Source organism: Acinonyx jubatus, chromosome A1 (assembly GCF_027475565.1).
Source record: "Acinonyx jubatus isolate Ajub_Pintada_27869175 chromosome A1, VMU_Ajub_asm_v1.0, whole genome shotgun sequence".
In the NCBI taxonomy this organism is placed as follows: domain Eukaryota; kingdom Metazoa; phylum Chordata; class Mammalia; order Carnivora; family Felidae; genus Acinonyx; species Acinonyx jubatus.
In genome coordinates this window covers 18176178-18188256 of record NC_069380.1, presented here as the reverse complement: position 1 = coordinate 18188256, position 12079 = coordinate 18176178, and the positions used below count along the sequence as shown (strand labels likewise).

The following is a 12079-nucleotide window of genomic DNA, read 5'->3' as shown; positions in this document are numbered from 1 at the left end:
AAAGTAGATAGCAGTATATATGGTTTGCACACATAAAGCTGCGCAGTAATACTCTTGTATAAATATTTAATAATACATGCAGTAATGTGGAGGGAATGATAAAGAGTTCATACTAAATCGATCTCCTGCTTCCCTCTTCCCGGCCTCCATGTCTCTGTCTCTCTCTTTTTTCTTTTTTTGCTGAGCACCCATAGTTTCATGCATATAAGTTAGACGCGCCCATAAGGCACTTGGCTGTGCTGGACGCCCGCAGGATTTCCCGACCTCAGGGGTTTCCAGTCCGGGAGAAGGCGCTTGTCGTCTCAGGTCTGTGCAGGGAAGGTGCCAGCAGGCCCTCCCTCTTCCCACACTTGCTTCACAGACACTTCTGCAGCCCCGCAGGCAAATAGGCTCATCTGAGACCTAATCAGGAAACTAAAAGGGAAAATGAGGAGCTGGGAAAGATGCTAAAATCGTCAATTATCCACCTGGGACACCCACTCTTGGTTTCCTTGGCAAAAGCAGCTTATGAAAAAGGGATGCGGGGGAGGGGGGGATGTGAGCGGAAGAGGCAATTCGGGGCTCTCAACCTGGGATCATTTTACCTGCAGCCTTGAGCTCTGAAGGGCGGGGTGTTAAACGGAGGCAGCTGGGACCTCTACTTTTCACCAAGCTCGTGGAGCTACGTATCAGAAACTGGCAATCCCTCTGAAAACTTCAGATTGCCCTTCAGATATCAGTAATGACATCCCCAGGAATGGGAATGATCTTGTTCCCACGGAGCCCAGGATGTCTGTCTGCATGTGCCTTTCAGTTCTGCATTTGGCATGGCTGACTTTTTAAATAAAAATCACCTAGCATGGTTTACCATATGTCTGATGAAATGCTGTAAAAATGAAACGCAGATCTGCGCCATTCACTCTTGAGCAAATACATATGTTGTCACATCTCAGAGCTATTTATTTCTCCTTATTTTAAGTGTGCCCGGTGCCACCCGTCCAGATGCACATCGATTGCACGAGGAAAAATGGGGAAAAATTTCTCAATTATTTGAACATGTACATTTTATTGGTCACGTGGAACAGATACAGTGTCTTGGGTAACAAAATTTAAAAAATGCAATGTATTTTTAATAAAAGGTTTTGGATGATGAAATGACAAATAATGAAAAAAAAAAGGCAATCATATGGGGGCGCCTGGGTGGCTCAGTCTGTTGAGCGTCCGACTTCGGCTCAGGTCACGATATCATGGTTCGTGGGTTCAAGCCCTGCGTCGGGCTCTGGGCTGACAGCTCGGAGCCTGGAGCCTGCTTCGGATTCTCTGTCTCCCTCTCTGTCTGCCCCTCCCCTGCTCGTGCTCTGTCTCTCTCTGTCTCAAAAATAAAAATAAACGTTAAAAAATTTTTTTAAAAAATGCAATAATATGATAAAAACTTCAGGAGAAAATAGGCCAAACACGTACCTCCTATGGGAGCAGGAACCTTGACTCACGGGTTTGGAGATGCCATCTGAGTCCTACTCAGGTTTGGTTGTGCCCTGTGTCACTGGATAAACCATATCAGTGTTCGGTGACTCATTTTCCTGACTCTCCGGGGAGACTAATTCTACCCAGGTCACACCCCCTTGACACAGGATGGTCTGAGGTGTGAGAGAGATAAGTGGTTAATAGTAAACCAGAGATCGGAGAGATGGTCTTAGACGTGTGGGGTTTCCTGCGTCTTTTGAAGCCTGACAATGGGCTTTATTGAAATAAAAATCAACTCTTAGTTACTTGCGAGAGAATCACAGCGAAGCTGCCCGCCCTACCACCCTGAGCCCGTCGTCCACGGTGGCACGGGCTGGAGTGAGGCCGGGAAGTGCTCTGTGATCGTGGAGGGAGGGCCTCCTCCGTCTTGAGGAAATGGGTGTGGGCAGGAGGCCGGGACCATATAACATTGCTGCCCCCTCAAGGGAGATGGGGAGCCGGTCTCTGCTCGCGCTGAAGCGTGTGTGGCTGTCGCTGCCACTGCTGTCCTGGTCTCTTGTAGCAGCTTTTTAACATTCTGGCTTCCTGGGTGGCCTGGCAGCGTCCCTGGAGAGGCTAGGCTCTCCGTGTCCCCTGAGGCCATGTGGCTCTCTGTGACAAAGAAGAGGTCACTCCACACTGCCAGTGTCACACAATCAGATGGGCCCAGCGTCCAGGAGAACAGCGACCCCGCGGCTGGCCCCAGTATGGCCCTGACTTGTCAAGCAACTTTTTCCTCGGAGAAAGAGAGAGCCAACTCAAGCCATGCGCGGAGCCTGGCTCCAGTTGTCCGGTTCATTGGCTCTCACGCAGCACATGCCCAGTTCTCCCCAGAAATAATGGCGCATTCAAACTACCGAACCGCCTTGTCCATACGACAACCAGCTCACTCCCGTTCCCAGCTGCAGGAACCCTAGGATGTCAGATGACAAGCCTGAAGAATCGGTGAATTGCATGCTCTCATTTCGCAGAGGAGTCGTGAGCCAGGCTGAGGACTTGCCTACGGGCAGTCTGCAAGCTGGCCTACCCCTTGCTTCTGCCCGGTAGGGTTTGGGGGGGGGGGTAGCCGAGAGAGGTAAAAACCTCCGCTTCTTGAGTCTTGGCTCAGGGACCAGGTGCAATGCCCCCTACCTCTCTGCAGAGCAGAGAAGCCCTGGGCGTTCCTGCCTGAAGGCCATGCCCAAATCTCTGTCTAGCTGTCTCTTCCTTTCACTAGGTCCCCCTGCCTCTGTGAACACGAGGACCTGTGTATTAGTTAGGCAGGGCTGCTATAACAAAGTACCACAGGCTGGGTGCTTAAACAGTGAAAATGGATTTTGTCACAGTCCTGGAGGCCCAGGAGTGCCAAATCAAGGTGCTGGCAGATGTGGTTTCTTTTGAGGTCCCCCCCTGCCCACACTCGGCTTGTGGGTGACCTTCTTCTCCCCATGTGCTCACGCGGCCTTCCCTGGGCGCTAATCTCTTCTTGTAAGGACACAGATCAGACTGCGTCAGGGTCCCCCTCCGAAAGGCCCCATTTTAACTTAATCATCACTTTAAAGGCCCCATGTCCAAATTTAGTCACAGTCTGAGGTACTGAGACTAGGGCTTCAACATGTGAATTTTGAGGGGAACACAATTCAGCCCCCTCCCACCTGCCCCAAAGACACTGGGCTTCCATACTCTGGGGAGGTCACCAGGGATGCTGGAGACATGAGGAGACCCTCGGCCTCTCTAGTGAGGCTGGGCAGGAGCCCTCCTGCGATAGGATGTCCCCACCTGACCTCCCTCCCTGTCTGCTCCTCCGGAAGGGAGCTCTAGTCAGGAACGGGGGGCTCATCTCACCATTTCCAGCAATGCGGACTGAATCCCCCGATTCCCCACAGCCGTCCCCCTCCTCCTGTGGCGGAACCCACACGCGTGAATGTTCAAAATCAGTGAATCCCATTCCTCTTCATCTTGGTGGCTCCTAGCTGCTGGCACAGCTGCTCCTTCCTGGGGCTTCTGTGGGTGGCAGCCGTCGGGCAATGCCTCACCTTGTAAGAGTAGTAACTGCCCTTTATCGAGCGCCTGGCGTGTGCCGGGTCAGCTAAGGGCTAGGAACTTAACGTGAATATTTAATAGAGTCCCACAAGAATCCGATGAGGTCACTATGGTCCCTCTCATGTGACGGGTGGGGGAGGAGGTTCTAGGAAGTGAAGGCGAAACAGAAGGCGATCCCAGTAGCTGGGAAACAGAAGGATCCACCCCTGAACCCAGGTCTATGTGACTTCCTGAACTTGACTCTACACTGTCTCCCTAGCTAAGCTGACCAGCTTCTCTCTTCAAGTATTGTGTATTCCGTGGAACTTGCTCTCACCACCTGGAATAGTTCTCAGGTTCCAACGTCAGTATCACACTTTCAGTATCACCTCCTGAAGACAGAGCTCAGCGCAGTATAAAGAACAGGGGGCGGCCTTTGGAGTCGGGGTTGGGTTCAAATACTGGCCACGGCGTTGACTATCCACGTGACCCTGGCTAAGTTACTTAACATGAGTAAGCTTCAGTTTCCTTGTTTGTGAAAGGAGATAACCCTCTACTCCACAGGGATGAAATTAGATAAGATATGCCAAGCCACTTGCGCTCTGTCTGGCATGCGGTAGGCACACTGAAAAGGTTGTTCTGGATTAAAGGGAACTCAAGGAATGCACAGTTAAGTGGGTTTGGGATCCTTGATTGATCTTGGATCAAAAACAAAAATGAATAAAATTTTATTGTGTTAAATTAGTAATATATATTAATAAGGTGTGTATGTATGTATATATACATATACAAAGTCCATATGCAAATTCCTCCAATTGCGTGTACCTATACGTCATGCATATGTGTGTATATATATACACACACCGATGCATATACACAAATATATAGTGTATAAATACACAAATATATGTGACATATTATATATTAATGTGACATTATGTATATGTATATTTGTGTACATATAGTTGTGTACGTATAAACACACACACACGTTATTGGGACAAGGGGAGGAATTTGAGTGTGGACTTTATATAAGCTAGTGGAATGGTGTTAATGGTACATTTCCTGAGTGTGGTCATGGTGTTGTGGCTACGTAGGAGAATGCCCTTGTTCCTAGGAGGTACACGCGGAAGTATTTAGGGATGAAATGTCTCAACATCTGCCACGAACTCTCAAATGGTTCCTCAAACAGATGAACACACACGTGTGCTTCTGTGCACACGCGTGCACGTGTATGTAGAGATGTGACAAAATGAGTATCTGTTGTATTATTATGGCAACTTTGCCGCAGGCCTGACATTTTTCAAAATACACAGCTGTGGGGCACGGGAGCTGCTCGCCAAGGGTAAGGCACAAGCCTATGGAACAGCACGGTGGGACGTGGGAGCTCACTTTGATTTTTGTCCTGTGCCCTGTCGTGGCCGGAGGACCGCCTCTGTCTGGGCCAGGGGAAACTGCCTCTTTTAGCATAGGGGTCAGCTCCCCAGGTTCCCCAGAGCGCTGGCCACCACCTGCATCCCAATGCTGAGCCCACCTGCCCTCCTAGTTGTGTCCTCACCCAGCATTTTAGAGATTCGCAGGAGCCCACATTTGGGATTGCCAGATTTAGAAAAGAAAAATACAAAATGCCCAGTTAAATCAGAATGTAAATAACAAACGTATTTTTTTTTTAGTGTAAGAATGTTTCAAATACTGCATGACACATAACTTGTACTAAAGAAAGGCATTTGTTGGTCATTCAAATTGAACGAGGCATTCTGTATTTTTTCTGGCTGCCCTACTCCTGCCCCCACCCCATCTTACCCACATGCCCACAACCAGAGGTCATGGTCGTCTATGAGGACTGGAGTCTGAAGAACACAGCAGAAAGAGTTCCCAGTCCCCTAGCAAGATTTGCAAACTGCCACAGTGACCCTGGGCGTTCTGCTCTGGGACTGAAAAGCAGGAACAGAAGAGGCAGATGGTTGGGGTGGGGCAGGGGGAGGACAGACCGTGGGCTGCAGGGAGGGAATCTGGAGCCGCTGGCTTGGGTTTGAATCCTGGCCTTACCGCCTCCTGTCTGGGTGCATCTGGACAATAAATGATCTCATCTGTCTCAGCTTCCTCATCTGGAAGATACAAATAACAATAATGCTCCTCCTCCCAGCCTGGTTGCGAGGATTAACTGAGCTAATATTCGCAAAGCACTCAGGCCACTGCCCAGTATGGACTCAGTCCTGTGTACGTCTTTGATAACTAAATAATGCACCTGTGGAGCGGGGCAAGGGTCGCTGTGCGGTAAACCTAGTGGCCGGAGACCCTGCAGGGGCTGCTCCTGGGTTGTTTGATGGCACGAGCAATGTGCTCCATCCACGAGGTTCACGCCTCGCTGGGACCTTCCAGTCTGAAGTCAGGAAGGTGCGATGGGGAGGCAGCTGGCGGTGGTGGGACTGTTCCACAGGCTAAAAGCAGTGGTGCAGAGTGGGTCACCATGGGCTGCGTCGGAAAAAACTTCATGAGCTGTCCCGTCACTGGGACATCATTTTATTCGTTTATTCTTTGCTGCCTTTTTTCTTCCAGTCAATGCCTCTGTCCCTTTTCCTTAGGTTTCCGTTTTGATTCATGGCTTCCTCTCCTCTGTTTTGATTTCTACCCCTTCACTTTATTCTTGGTTTCAGAAGGAAAAAAAAAATCACTCACATGGTATCCAGCATTGTCAAGGCTTATGGTTGGGGTAGGTCAGCTGGTGTCTCCAGCCAGGCCCACAGGGAGATATTGATGGTGGCAAATTGACTTGGGCCAGGGGTTGGCCTAAGCCTTGTGTCCTTGACTGGATGGATGTGACGCTCAGGCCTGGGAAGGGACACTACAGTGATGCACGCTAACAGTCTTCTGGAGAGAATGATGCTTAAAACAGAACAGCCATTTTCTTCAAGAACAATGAGAAATGTAACCACCCTCACCCTCCTTATAGGCAAAGTGTACGAGAAGGAGCCTCCAGACGATTCCAGTTCCCAGCCGTGGAGGCAGCCCCGACGTTCAGGTCTTCCCAGCTGATGTCCCGCACCTCATGGAGCAAAGACAAGCTGTCCCTGTTGTGCTCAGTCCAAATACTTGACCCACACAATCCATGAGCGTGGGGTACCTGGGTGGTTCAGCCTGTTGAGCATCTGACTTCAGCTCAGGTCATGATCTTACGGTTTGTGAGTTTGAGCCCCGCGTCGGGCTTGCTGCTCTCGGCACAGAGACCCCTTTGGATCCTCTGTCCCCCGTTCATGCGCTCTCTCTCAAAAATGAATAAACCTTAAAAAAAAAAAAAGAATCCATGAGCATGATAACATAGGTGTTGTTTTAGGCCGTTAAGTTTTGGGTTAGTTTATTTTTTATGGGTTAGTTTACTTATTATGCAGAAAGAGTGACTAAGACACTGTTTCTTATTGGTTGCACCTGTGTTTGCCTGTTAACCTCCTTCTCCTATGCTTCCATTGCTGACCAAGCCTTCTTATTATTGATATATTTGTAACTTTTTTCAAAAATCCTATTACTATAACAATAGAAATCCAAGATATAAGTCACCTAAACAAAACTTCTTTTATTTATTTGCCCAGATCTTGTCATTTAGATCTATGAGTGCTTTCTACCTGCTTACTGTGCGACAGGTTGTAAAGAAATAACGTTCCCTCTTTTGATGCCCTCCAGCAAAGCTGTCTTTTCCATACAGACCAGCCCAGGTTCATGCGAAGGAAAAAATTATTCAATGATGCTTGTTAAAGACTTTACCCGAGGGGTGTTTGCAATGGGTGTGGGGACCACTGAAATGGGTTCTAGCGCTGAGGGAGAGAGATTGGACTCAACTCGGCAAGTGGGAATTTATAGTCAAAGACTGGGCTGGGGGTTGGAGGATGGAAAATTACTAAGAGGGAACATCAGCGGTCAGGGGGGATTCTGGGTAGGCTGACCTAACAGGATTCTTGCTGAAGGCAGGCCAAATGACCAGACATCACCTGGGGAATGGTGGGCGATGAGGAACACAATCAGATGTTGAGGTGATCAGATATTGAGGATGGGGGGGGGGTTCCGGTTAAACTGACTTCTCAGGACTCCTCCTAAAACTGGACAATGCACAGAGGAACATGGAAGCTCAAAAGTCAGACCCAGCTGAAATTACTCAGAGGAGCCTGAGTAGAGACAGTTTGGTCAAGAAGAGAATGTTTGTCATTCATAAGCTACACACACACACACACACACACACACACACACACACACACACATATACTCACACACACTAGAGGTACAATTAAATCTTGCTCTCCTGAGATATATTTTCACTTCAAGGTTGACTTTGAATGCTATTGATATTGATCCATTGTGTATTAAATACATATTACTTACCTAATTTCCAAGTTAGTGTTAGTGGTGACAGGCAGCCACAGTTACTTTCCACCTGTCCTCGTTTTCTCTTCTTTCTCTTTCCTTTCATTATTACTTTTTCCCCAGGAAAGGTTTGTTGATCATATGGTCTAGGACATGGGGGATTAGCAAAATCCCAAATAGCTAGGTGATTTGAGGTGTGGACTGAGCCCAGTAAGAGATGCATATATTCTGAGAGTCTGGAAGACTAGGGTTCCCCCGCGACGCACGTTCTTGCTTCTGGAGTCTTAATTCAGCACCAATCCATTCTGTTTCCTAAGTCAGATTTGAAACTGTGCTTAGGTCCTTGGGTCTACCCATTCTCTCATCTCCTGCTAACTCCTACTGAGGTCTTCTGTCTCTGTTTCTACCTCTTTTCTCGGCCATTGGGGCCTTTCCCTCAGGCACAGAGTCAAGGACAGTCTATGTGAGCACTGCAAAGATGACCTTTCAGAGTTTTTCATTTTATTTCTTTACTGAGAGACTATCTTTAAATTTGTTGAAGGTGGACCAGGAGACCCAGGGCTGGAGTTAGAATGAGACCAATGAGGCAGGGTAGTATAAATGCAGGGCTGGATCTATCCAAAAGTTTGATAATCTGTTTATTAGGGAGTTTTTGCATTGATTTTGATTTTTTAGAAAACATTACTAAAAACAGACGTTTGTCTCGATTGCTGAGTTTGGGGCACCCCTTAAATTTTGCACCCAAGCCAAGTACTTTAATCGGCCCTCCCTGACAGGACCACAGGCCTCTTTCCTTGTGGGTTTATCCTCCTTCCAGCTCCTGTTTAGGGAGAGGAGGTGCAGACACGCTGCTCTGGCCCTGGCCCGGCCACCCTTGCTAAGCCACTGCTTTTTCTTGTCTTCACTCCTGCTGCCCTGCATCGTCACCTTCCTCTCACTCTCGTGTAGGCCTGCCCCATGAGAACACTGGAACATCTGGTTGATGTCTGCACCTGGAAAGGGCTGAAGCAACCGACTGGCAAAATTCCTGCACACATGACTCTCAGCATGGATATAGGTAAGTGAAATGACTTTTTGTTCTTTCCACAAAATTATCAGAGCAATCATTTCAACGTTCCTATTCAGACTAGGGTCCAGAAATGGCATTCCACTGTGACTTGCACAAAAGGATGGCATCGGATGCGTCCTTTTTTAAAGCCGGTAACGTGTGCCCCACTTATCCCCTTCCTGAAACTCCTCTGTCTTTGAATGGGAGTGGGAGTCTGAGTTTCAAGGGTGATGGAATGGATGGTCTGTTGGGAGGCACGAGGTTATTCGCTTTCCCATTCGTTGTTTAAAATAATAGCTGAGGGGCGCCTGGGTGGCTCAGTTGGTTAAGCGTCGACTTCAGCTCAGGTCACGATCTCACAGTCTGTGAGTTCGAGCCCCACGTCGGGCTCTGCGCTGACAGCTCAGAGCCTGGAGCCTGCTTCGGATTCTGTGTCTCCCTCTCTCTGACCCTCCCCCGTTCATGCTCTGTCTCTCTCTGTCTCAAAAATAAATAAAAACATTAAAAAAATTTTTTTTAATTAAAAAAAAAAATAAAATAAAAACTGAAAGATTTTTAAACATGACAAATTATTCTTTCACCATAATAGTTGTATCAAAGCAGCAATATAAAAAATGATGCCCTTCACTTTGCTGATTGTACTTATTATGGTTCATGTGACCTGTAATTTAAATTTAATAAAGTTTCAAAGGAAAAGCTAACAAAATGGCAGATTTCTCTGACATTATGGATATATGCATATATATGGGCCCCTTCCTGCCTGCCTGCCTGCCTGCTTTCCTCCTACCTTCCCCCATTTCCCTCTTTTCTCCCCCACCCCAGTTTTAAATATTGAAAGTCATTTGGTGGGGCACCTGGGTGGCTCAGTTGGTTAGGCATCTGACTTCAGTTCAGGTCATGATCTCACAGTTTGTGGGTTCAGGTCCCACATCGGGCTCTGTGCTGTCAGTGTGGCTCCTGCTTGGGATTCTCTGTCTCCTTCTCTTTCTGTCCCTCCCCTGCTCATGCTCTATGTCTCTCTCTCTCATTAAAAATAAATAGATATTGAAAGTCATTTGGGGTTGGTCTGTTAGCCATTTATAGCAATGTATTACACCCATTCTAATGAGCCAAATACACCTTTGTGTACATTTTAAATACTGGTAAGTTTGGTTTTAGTAATGATCATCTATGGGGCTTTTTGGCCAGATTACACATAAAGAATACCTTCTTTCTAGATGTCTCTGGGCATTGAACTGTGCTGTTTTCTACTGCACAGACAGAAAACATATTTGGATAGACTGGCATAGAGTAGAGAGCTCATCAGAACATCAAAGTTCCTCTTTCTGGGACATGTTTTGACTGCAGCTTAATTCACCCTCTAAAGGAATTTAAAATAGATTCTTTACCTGTAACATATATTTGGCAACACTTTGAATTTTAATGTGAGTCTTTGCAATGGAGACACAGCTGAACCTGGCAGCATATTAATGTCACTGATAATAGCACATTTTTTTTAGAGAATTTACCCTCTCCCCAGTTCTCAGTTAGAAGCCCATACACAGTAATTAAACCATTATAAAAACACAATAAAATATACCATAATAGAACTATCCTGCTGTCGAGGCACACAGAGCAGGAAAATCAGGATAGCACAAAGGAACACAATACATCCAATTTAGTCCTGCTGCGGAAATGCCACAAACCAGTACCCTCCAAAGGATAAGTAGGGGGAAAAGTTATTTCCACAGACAACTGGGCCTCGAGTCTTCATTTTTCAGAAAACAGCAAACCAAAAGCAGCAAGCTAATCAATCAACCAGCCAATCGATCAGTGAGAACAAGTGTCCATAGCATATGAGGCATATAAGATGCTGTCCTTGTACTCAAGAGGCTTGCAGTCATTTGGGAAGTAAAGGCTTAAAACAAAAAACACAGCATGACAGTGGTTCAAGATCTACCATAAGAAGAACAGGATTAAGCAAATAATATAGAAAGCATGTGATACAAATCCAAAGGAAGCCCAGCTTATTATGCCCCAGACATGCTGGGGAAGCCTTTACTCAAGGGGGCTTGAAATTGGCCTAAAAGAATGCTGAAAATTTGCACGACAAGGGAGGAGAAGGAAATGGTATAAAAAGGAAAAGTTTTAGGAAGCCAGATGTTCAAGAAAATATTCACAGGCAAATAGTTGGTGTAGGAGTTCATAAAATAAAACATCAGACAATTAGACCGTGGATGTATTGTCTTTCCTTTAAAATTGAGGAACAATAGGGACGCCCAGGTGGCTCAGTCGGTTAAGCGTCCAACTTCTGCTCAGGCCACGGTCTCATGGTTCATGAGTTCAGGCCCCGTGTTGGGCTGTGCTGACAGCTCAGAGCCTGGAACCTGCTTCGGATTCTGTGTCTCCCTCTCTCTCTCTGCCCCTGCTCCCCTCACGCTCTCTTTCTCAAAAATAAATAAACACTAAAATTTTTTTTTAATTGAGGAGGGATAAAATTATAAAATGTAGGAAAAATGTACATACAAGATGTATATATAATATGATTGGATCCATAAAAGAAATTCTTGTGTAGCAGAGAAAAATGACTGGAAGGAAATATGTCAGATGTTAATTTTTTTGATGGGAGATAGGAATGTGGGTGATTTTTTGTTTTTAACTTGAACTTTCTATGTTTTCCAAATCTGAATCCAACCAATAGAATTCCTACAATGAAGCGAAAACAAAGGGAGACCAAAAAATCTCAAAGTGTATTTTTAATGGCCCCTTTATATAAATTTTACATTCTACCATTCATTCATCCATTGACTAATGGGTAGAGTGTGTTAAAATGATTTTTCTAAACTGTATGTAAGGACTGAATTTTTTCTCCCCAAATTCATACGGTGAAGCCCTACCCCCTTATGTGGCTGTATTTGGAGATGAGGCCTTTAAAGAGGTAATTAAGGTTAACTGAGGTTATAAGGGTAGGATCCTAATCCATAAGAACTGGTGTCCTTCTAAGATGAAGAGACATCAGAGATGAGCGCACACAAAGGAAAGTAACAAGAGGACACAGTGAGAAGGTGGCCACCTGCAAATCAAGGAGAGAGACCTCAGGAGAAACCAAAACTACCAACACCTTGATCTTGGACTCCCGGACTCCACAACTGTGAGAAAGCAAACATCTGGTTTTTAAGCCACATCAGTCTGGGGTATTTTGTTATGGAAGCCCTA

General features: G+C 46.4%; 1 long non-coding RNA gene across 6 annotated transcripts in view; it reads left to right on the top strand.

Moving 5' to 3' along the window:
* Nucleotides 1-12079, top strand: part of LOC113600950 (uncharacterized) — a 410951-nt gene that overhangs the window by 302477 nt on the left and 96395 nt on the right. For all 6 annotated transcript variants that reach the window (XR_008295213.1, XR_003422065.2, XR_008295212.1 and 3 more), the window contains one exon: nucleotides 8785-8893. This is a non-coding gene — a long non-coding RNA (uncharacterized LOC113600950). The remainder of the gene's footprint in view (nucleotides 1-8784; nucleotides 8894-12079) is intronic.